The sequence below is a fragment of the Apium graveolens genome, chromosome 2 (genome assembly GCF_009905375.1).
Source record: "Apium graveolens cultivar Ventura chromosome 2, ASM990537v1, whole genome shotgun sequence".
Taxonomy (NCBI): domain Eukaryota; kingdom Viridiplantae; phylum Streptophyta; class Magnoliopsida; order Apiales; family Apiaceae; genus Apium; species Apium graveolens.
The window spans coordinates 247,009,728-247,016,797 of NC_133648.1; the positions used below are offsets into that span (position 1 = coordinate 247,009,728).

A 7,070-nucleotide genomic window follows, 5' to 3' on the forward strand; every position below is an offset into this window, starting at 1 on the left:
AAGAACTTCAATTCTTTCATTATCTTTTGTAGATAAAGTATGAGATTACCAGGAGATGATCAAATTTCATAATGAAGACCATAAGGGATAAAGCCAGAATCTCTGGATCAAGGGTTACAGAATTTGTTCCAAATATAGTTGAAGATGATGGAAGTGAAATTCCCATAAAGAAGGATTCTGCTAAACTTGAAGTTATTCTGAAAGAGAAATATATGTGTTATAATGAAGACTCATCTTATCCAAGGGTAATCAGACTTGGTGATGGATTGGAAAGAAATCACATCTCAACACTTAGGACTGCAATCTACCAGATTGGATGTCAAAATGAAGAATGGAGCAAGTCAAGGCTATATTAGCTCAAGTCCTGAGGAATACAGAAGAGAAGCTGATATCAAACTTTGTCAATAATCACTTTGGATTTAGATTGACTCAGTAATATTGGTAAAAGCTACAAGGACTGTAAGTTGTAGTTAGTTGTCTAAATAAACTCTCATTGCATTTGTACTTTAAAGTTTTTGACATCATCAAATCTATTAACTTGTATATTTTTCATAATTTACAAGTTGAGGGAGATTGTTAGATATATTTGTGATGTCATGTCTAATCTGTTGTGTTTAGTTTCAGAACTTAATATCAGGACTTACTGGAAATCAGAACTTACTGAAGTCAGAACTTATATCAGAATTTAAGGCCGTCAGGATTTATATCAGGACTTAAGTGCGGGTACTTTAGATAAGGAATGTAGCTGATTTACAGGAGAAGATCATGACTAAAATAATAAAAGATATGTATGAAGAGTTGGACAGCTAGAAGACTTGTAAAAGGATAATATCTGATTGATATATTTTAGGAGAAAGAATTATATTCCATATCAATTAGAAGATATCTTATAACTGTGTACTATGTAATCACAGCTTAGGGTTTACACTATAAGTGTAATCATTCATGAGAAAGATTATACATTGTAACCTAGCAGCTCTTAGTGATATTGTTTATCACTGAGAGAGTAGTTTAACCTACTTTGTAATAGAGCTTATTATATTGAATAAACTTGATTACTGTTACATACTTGTGTTCAAAATCGATTTGATTATATAAACACTATATTCAACCCCCTTCTATAGTGTTGTGTGACCTAACACTTGGATCTTCTAAACAAGAGAGATGGTTAGCGACTTGATTCTCAGTACCTTTCTTGTCCTTGATCTCTAACTCAAATTCTTGAAGTAAAAGAACTCATCGAATCAGTCTAGGCTTCGAGTCCCTCTTGGAGACGAGATAGCGAATAGCAGCATGATCGGTGAAAACTGTCACCTTCGCCCCAAGTAAATAAGATCGAAACTTCTCAAAACCGTAGACAATGGCTAAGAGTTCTTTCTCAGTAGTAGTATAATTCAGTTAAGCACCATTGAGGGTCTTACTAGCATAGTAGACCATATGAAATATATTGTTCTTTCTCTGCCCAGGAACTGCTCCAACTGCATAGTCACTTGCATCGCACATCATCTCAAAAGGTTCATCCCAATTAGGTGCAGTTATGACCGGTGCCATGATCAAACTCTCCTTTAAGATCTCAAAAGCAGCCAGGCACTCGCCATCAAACTTGAAAAGGACATCTTTTTCTAGAATATTGCACAAAGGTTTAGAGAATTTTGAAAAGTCCTTGATGAACCGCCGATAGAAACCCGCATGACCAAGAAAGCTACGAACTCCCTTTACAGAATTTGGTGGAGGAAGGTTTTCGATAACCCCCACCTTGGCCTTGTCCACCTCAAGACCTTTACTAGAGACCTTGTGCCCAAGAATAATGCCCTGTCACACCATAAAATGACATTTTTCCCAGTTGAGAACCAGATTGGTCTCAACACACCTTTTAAGAACGACCCCAAGATTTTGTAAGCAATCGTCAAAAGAATCACTAAACACAGAAAAATCATCCATGAACACCTCCATATTCCGACCAATCATGTCAGAGAAGATAGCCATCATGCATCTCTGAAATATGGCAAGTGTACCACACAACCCAAAAGAAAGTCTTCTTAAGGCAAAAGTACCAAACAGACAAGTGAAGGTAGTTTTTTACTAATCTTCTGGAGCAATACAAATCTGATTATAACCCGAATAGCCATCCAGAAGACAATAGTACTCATGCCCAGCCAATCTGTCAAGCATCTAATCAATAAAAGGAAGAGGGAAGTGATCCTTCCTCGTGGCCTTGTTCAGCTTCCTGTAATCCATGAAAACTCTCCACCTCGTGACTGTTCGAGTATGAATGAGCTCATTCTTTTCATTAGCAACAACGGTGATACCTCATTTCTTCAACACACACTGCACTGGACTCACCCAAGAACTGTCAGAAATGGGATAAATGATCCCTGCATCTAGCCATTTGATAATTTCCTTCTTTACAACTTCTTTCATTATCGGATTAAGCCTTCTCTATTGCTCAACAGTAGGCTTGCTACCTTCCTCTAGCAGAATTTTATGCATTCAATATGAAGGGCTAATTCCCTTAATATCTGCTATAGTCCATCCAATTACCGATTTGAACTCTCTCATAATTCTTAAGAGCTTTTCCTCATCACTACCTGAAAGGTCAGATACAATAATAACAGGAAAAGTAGATGCATCACCTAGAAAAGCATACCGTAAGTGTTCAGACAATGGTTTAAGCTCAAGCGTAGGAGCTTCCTCAATAGATGGCTTGAGGCGCTTCAGAGATTTGTTCAATCCTCCAATCTAAGAGATTCAATCGGCATATCTAACCTTCACTTCCAAGCAGAAGCATTCAAATACTACAACTGCTCATCACCTTCATCATCTTCACTATCTGAATTCCCCAACAAGGCCTTCTCTAAGGCATCAGACCTTAATATTTGATCAAGTTCTGAAGTAACCACAGAATCGACCAACTCCACTTTTAAGCACTCCTCGTTCTCAGTCGAGAATTTCATGGCATTAAAAACAATGAACATCACATCTTGATCCAGCACTCGCATAGTAAGCTCACCCATCTACACATCAATCAAGGTTCGACCAGTAGCCAAGAATGGTCTTCCCAAGATTATGGGAATATTCTTATCCTCCTCGAAATCAAGAATTATAAAATCAGCAGTAAAGATGAGTTTATCCACCTTGATCAAGACATCCTCCACAATGCCTCGTGAATATGTAATATAACGATCGACCAACTGCGAGGTCATATAAGTAGGCTTTGGATCAGGTAAGTCCAACTTCTTGAAGATTGACAAGGGCATCAGATTGATGCTAGCCTCCAAGTCACATAAGCATTTGTCAAATGACACTTTTCCAATGGTACAAGGAATGGTGAAGCTTCAGGATCTTTAAGCTTTGGAGGCAACTTCTGTTGCAGCACAACACTACACTCCTCCGTGAGAGCGATAGTCTCTAAGTCATCAAACTTCACCTTCCTAAAGAGAATACCTTTCATAGACTTTGCATAACTAGGCATCTGTTCAAGAGCTTCAGCGAAATGTATATTGATATGAAGTTTCTTGAACACCTCCAGAAACTTCTCAAACTGCTTATCCAACTTTTTCTTCTATAGCCTCTTAGAAAAATGAGGTGGAGGATAGATCTGTTTCTCCCCCGTATTACCCTCAGGATGAGTATGTTCCATCGTAGTCTTCCTTGGTTCCACTTCTGCTTCCTTCTGCACTTCTTCCTCAGCCACAACTTCATCTTCCAAAACTTGAGATTTTTCGGGATTTACAACCTTCCCAGACCTCAGTGTAATTGCCTTAACCTACTCCTTAGCTTCCCTCTTTCCTGGCACTTCAATGTTACTAGGGAGTGTACAAGGTTGGAGATTTAGCAAGGCATTGGCAATTTGCCCAATTTGATTCTCCAAGGTCTTGATAGAAACCGTTGGCTCTTGCACATGAGCCTTAACCCCTCTACTTCAGCCTTTTCATTAGATTGTTGCAGCTGGAGTTGTTTTTTGGGTGTATATTGCGGTTGCTGAAAACCAGGATGGTTGTATTGCTTCGCTGCATACTGCTGATAAGGCTACTGAAGTGCATTCTGAGTATTGATCCAGCTGAAGTTAGGATGATTGCGGTTGTTGGGATGATAGGTTGCTGGAACAGGTTGCTGAGACCTCTTAAAGTTGCTCACAAACTGAGCTGATTCACTAGAAATAGCACACTGCTCCGTCTCATGGGCACTAACATAAAGCTCACAGACACTAGTGATCTGATTGACTCCATAATTACCTAAATAATCCACCTTCATTGTCAAAGCCTTAAGCTGAGCAGATATAGCAGTAGCTGCATCCACTTCCAGAATTCCTGCTACCTTGCCCTGAGGTAGTCTCTGAGTTGGGTTCTGGTATTCATTAACAGCCATCAGCTCAATCAATTCATAAGCTTCATCGTAGCTTTTAGCCCGTAAGGCTCCTCCTGATGCTGCATCAAGCATGGGTCTAGAAGTTGTACCCAAACCATTATAGAAATAGTTAATGATCATCCAGTCAGGCATCCCATGGTGAGGACACTTTCTAAGCATCTCCTTATAGCGATCCCAAGCCTCACATAAAGATTCTCCAGATTGCTGAGCAAATTGAGTAAGTGCATTTATGATTACAGTTGTCTTCGCCATAGGAAAGAATTTAGTTAGGAACTTTTGAGCAAGATCCTCCCATTTGGTGATAGACCCTGGTGGTAGAGAATATAACCAGCATTTAGCTTTATCTAGTAGAGAGAATAGGAAAAGCCTCAACTTAATAGCATCTTCAGAAACTCCATTAAATTTGAAAGTGTCGTAGATCTTGATGAAATCTCTGATGTGCATATTGGGGTCTTCTGTCGGAGAACCCCCAAACTAAACTGAGTTCTGTATCATCTGAATCGTGCTCGACTTGATCTCAAAGGTATTATCCGAGATGGCTGGTCGGAAAATGCTAGACTGAATATCATTAATCTTTGGCTGAGAATAGTCCATCAAAGCCTTTGTATTCGCTTCTGGTTCACCCATTGAAATAAGAGCTTCTTCTTCTTTCTCAACTAAGATTTCTTCTTCAATTTTCTCCTCTGTTTTTCCAGTGTTCTCTTTCGAAGTTGAGAACACGTTAGCATACACGCTCTTTAGAGTACCTGAAAAAGCAACAAACAACAAGTAAAATATCCGAGTCTATGAACTTTAACGAACACTGATGTCAAGCACATAAACTACAAATTAACACCGAGTCCCCGGCAGCGGCGCCAAAAACTTGTTAGGATGAAAACACGCGCTAATATCCACACAAGTATACACGATCGCAAGTAATATAGAACTAATTCTAGTTCATTCCCACAGAGACTGGTTTAGGTTAATTTTAATTAATGTACTTATACAATAATGTTATGGTTATTATTCAATGCTAAGACGATTAACAAATTGAGGTTGTTTATACTACGATTAGCTAAGAGATTATACTAAAGAACATTAACTAAGAGATTTAAAAGGAATTGATTACTATATGATAGAAACATGGGATTCTAACTTCATTACTACTTCATTGAATAGCCTTTTTGTTCTTAACCTTAGCATGCAATGGTGATGACACTAATCAAACAATACGAAACTAGTAAACGCCAACTTTCGTTGTACCAATACCCTACTACAGACATCCACAAAAGAGATAGAAGCTGAATAGACACTAATTATATTGAGACCCTATATGTCTATAGAATTTGACAACATAATGGTTTAATGCACAAGTTATCTATCATGATTACATAGGGCAAGTAAGATGGTTAAAATTACCTACAAATCATGCATAACAAATACATGAATATATGCTAGCATGGCAAGTTCTAAACCCCTATATTCACTTTTGCTTTAATAGAGATTAACACACTATCTTATAAGTTCGCGACACTCATAAGACGAATAAGCACAACCAATACTAGGTTATCATACAATCACCACACACCAAGGCATCAAAATATATTAACTAAAGAAATCTATAAGTAAATCCGCTAGAACCCCATGATAACGATTAACCCATAATCGAACTCATCATCAACATGGGTTCCGATGAAAGCATGGTATAATATATGTAGTCTTTATACTGAATAAATATTAAACCAAGTACGTTACACAAGAGTATAACTAGCATCCAAGATTACAACTTAAAACATAAGTTATGAAAAATGATCATAAGTTATCAATATATAGCAATGTTAGGTAATGAATAACACACAGAGAGGGGGTGAATGTGTTTTACTTTTTTTTGTGCTTTTCTTGAATGTTTATGGTTGAACAAATTAAATTAAATCTTGTAGTGAAATGTGTTCATGCAGAATTTAAGCTTGCTAGAAAAATAAAGACCATAGATCTTGAAAACTCCCTTAATTTTATATTAAAATTAAGACTGTTTTGCTACAAAATTTCTAGGCTCTTTGTTGATAAAGATGTTAGATATATTTGATAATGTCATGACTAATATGATTTATGTTTAGATTTCAGATCTTACTTAACAGGACAAATCAGTACTTAACCATTAATCAGTACTTATACTGGAAGTCAGGACTTAAGGATATCAGTACTTATATTATCAGGAGATAATCATCAGAAGTTAGATATCAGAACTTAAGTGCTGAAGGACGTTCGGATAAGGACAGTAGCTGATTAAAGGAAAGAAGATCGAGATAAACATAAGAAGAGATATGCATGAAGAAGGAGTTCCGTGAAGAATGGAATACTTGGAAGAAAAGATATCTGATTGATATATTTTAGGAAGCAAAATTATATTCCATATCAATTAGCGATTATCTTGTAACTGTGTAGTATATAAACACAGACATAGGGTTTACACTATAAGTGTTATCATATTTAAGAAGATTATTCATTGTAACCCTAGCAGCTCTCGTGATATTTGTTCATCACTGAGAGGTAACAGTTCCATACTGTAACAGAGTTTATTGTTTCAATAAAGTTTGTTTTCTGTTACTTAAGATATTAAAGTTCGATTTGATTGTATTATACACTGTATTCACCCCCTCTACAGTGTGTGACCTAACAAGTGGTATCAGAGTTAATCTGTTAACACACATACAGTTAAAGAT

General features: G+C 37.1%; 1 non-coding gene across 1 annotated transcript; it reads left to right on the plus strand.

Moving 5' to 3' along the window:
- The first annotated feature begins 4,498 nt into the window (after positions 1-4,498).
- LOC141710271 (small nucleolar RNA R71) lies at positions 4,499-4,605 on the plus strand. Its single transcript, XR_012570799.1, has one exon. It is a non-coding gene; the product is annotated as a small nucleolar RNA R71 (small nucleolar RNA).
- Positions 4,606-7,070: the final 2,465 nt, after the last annotated feature.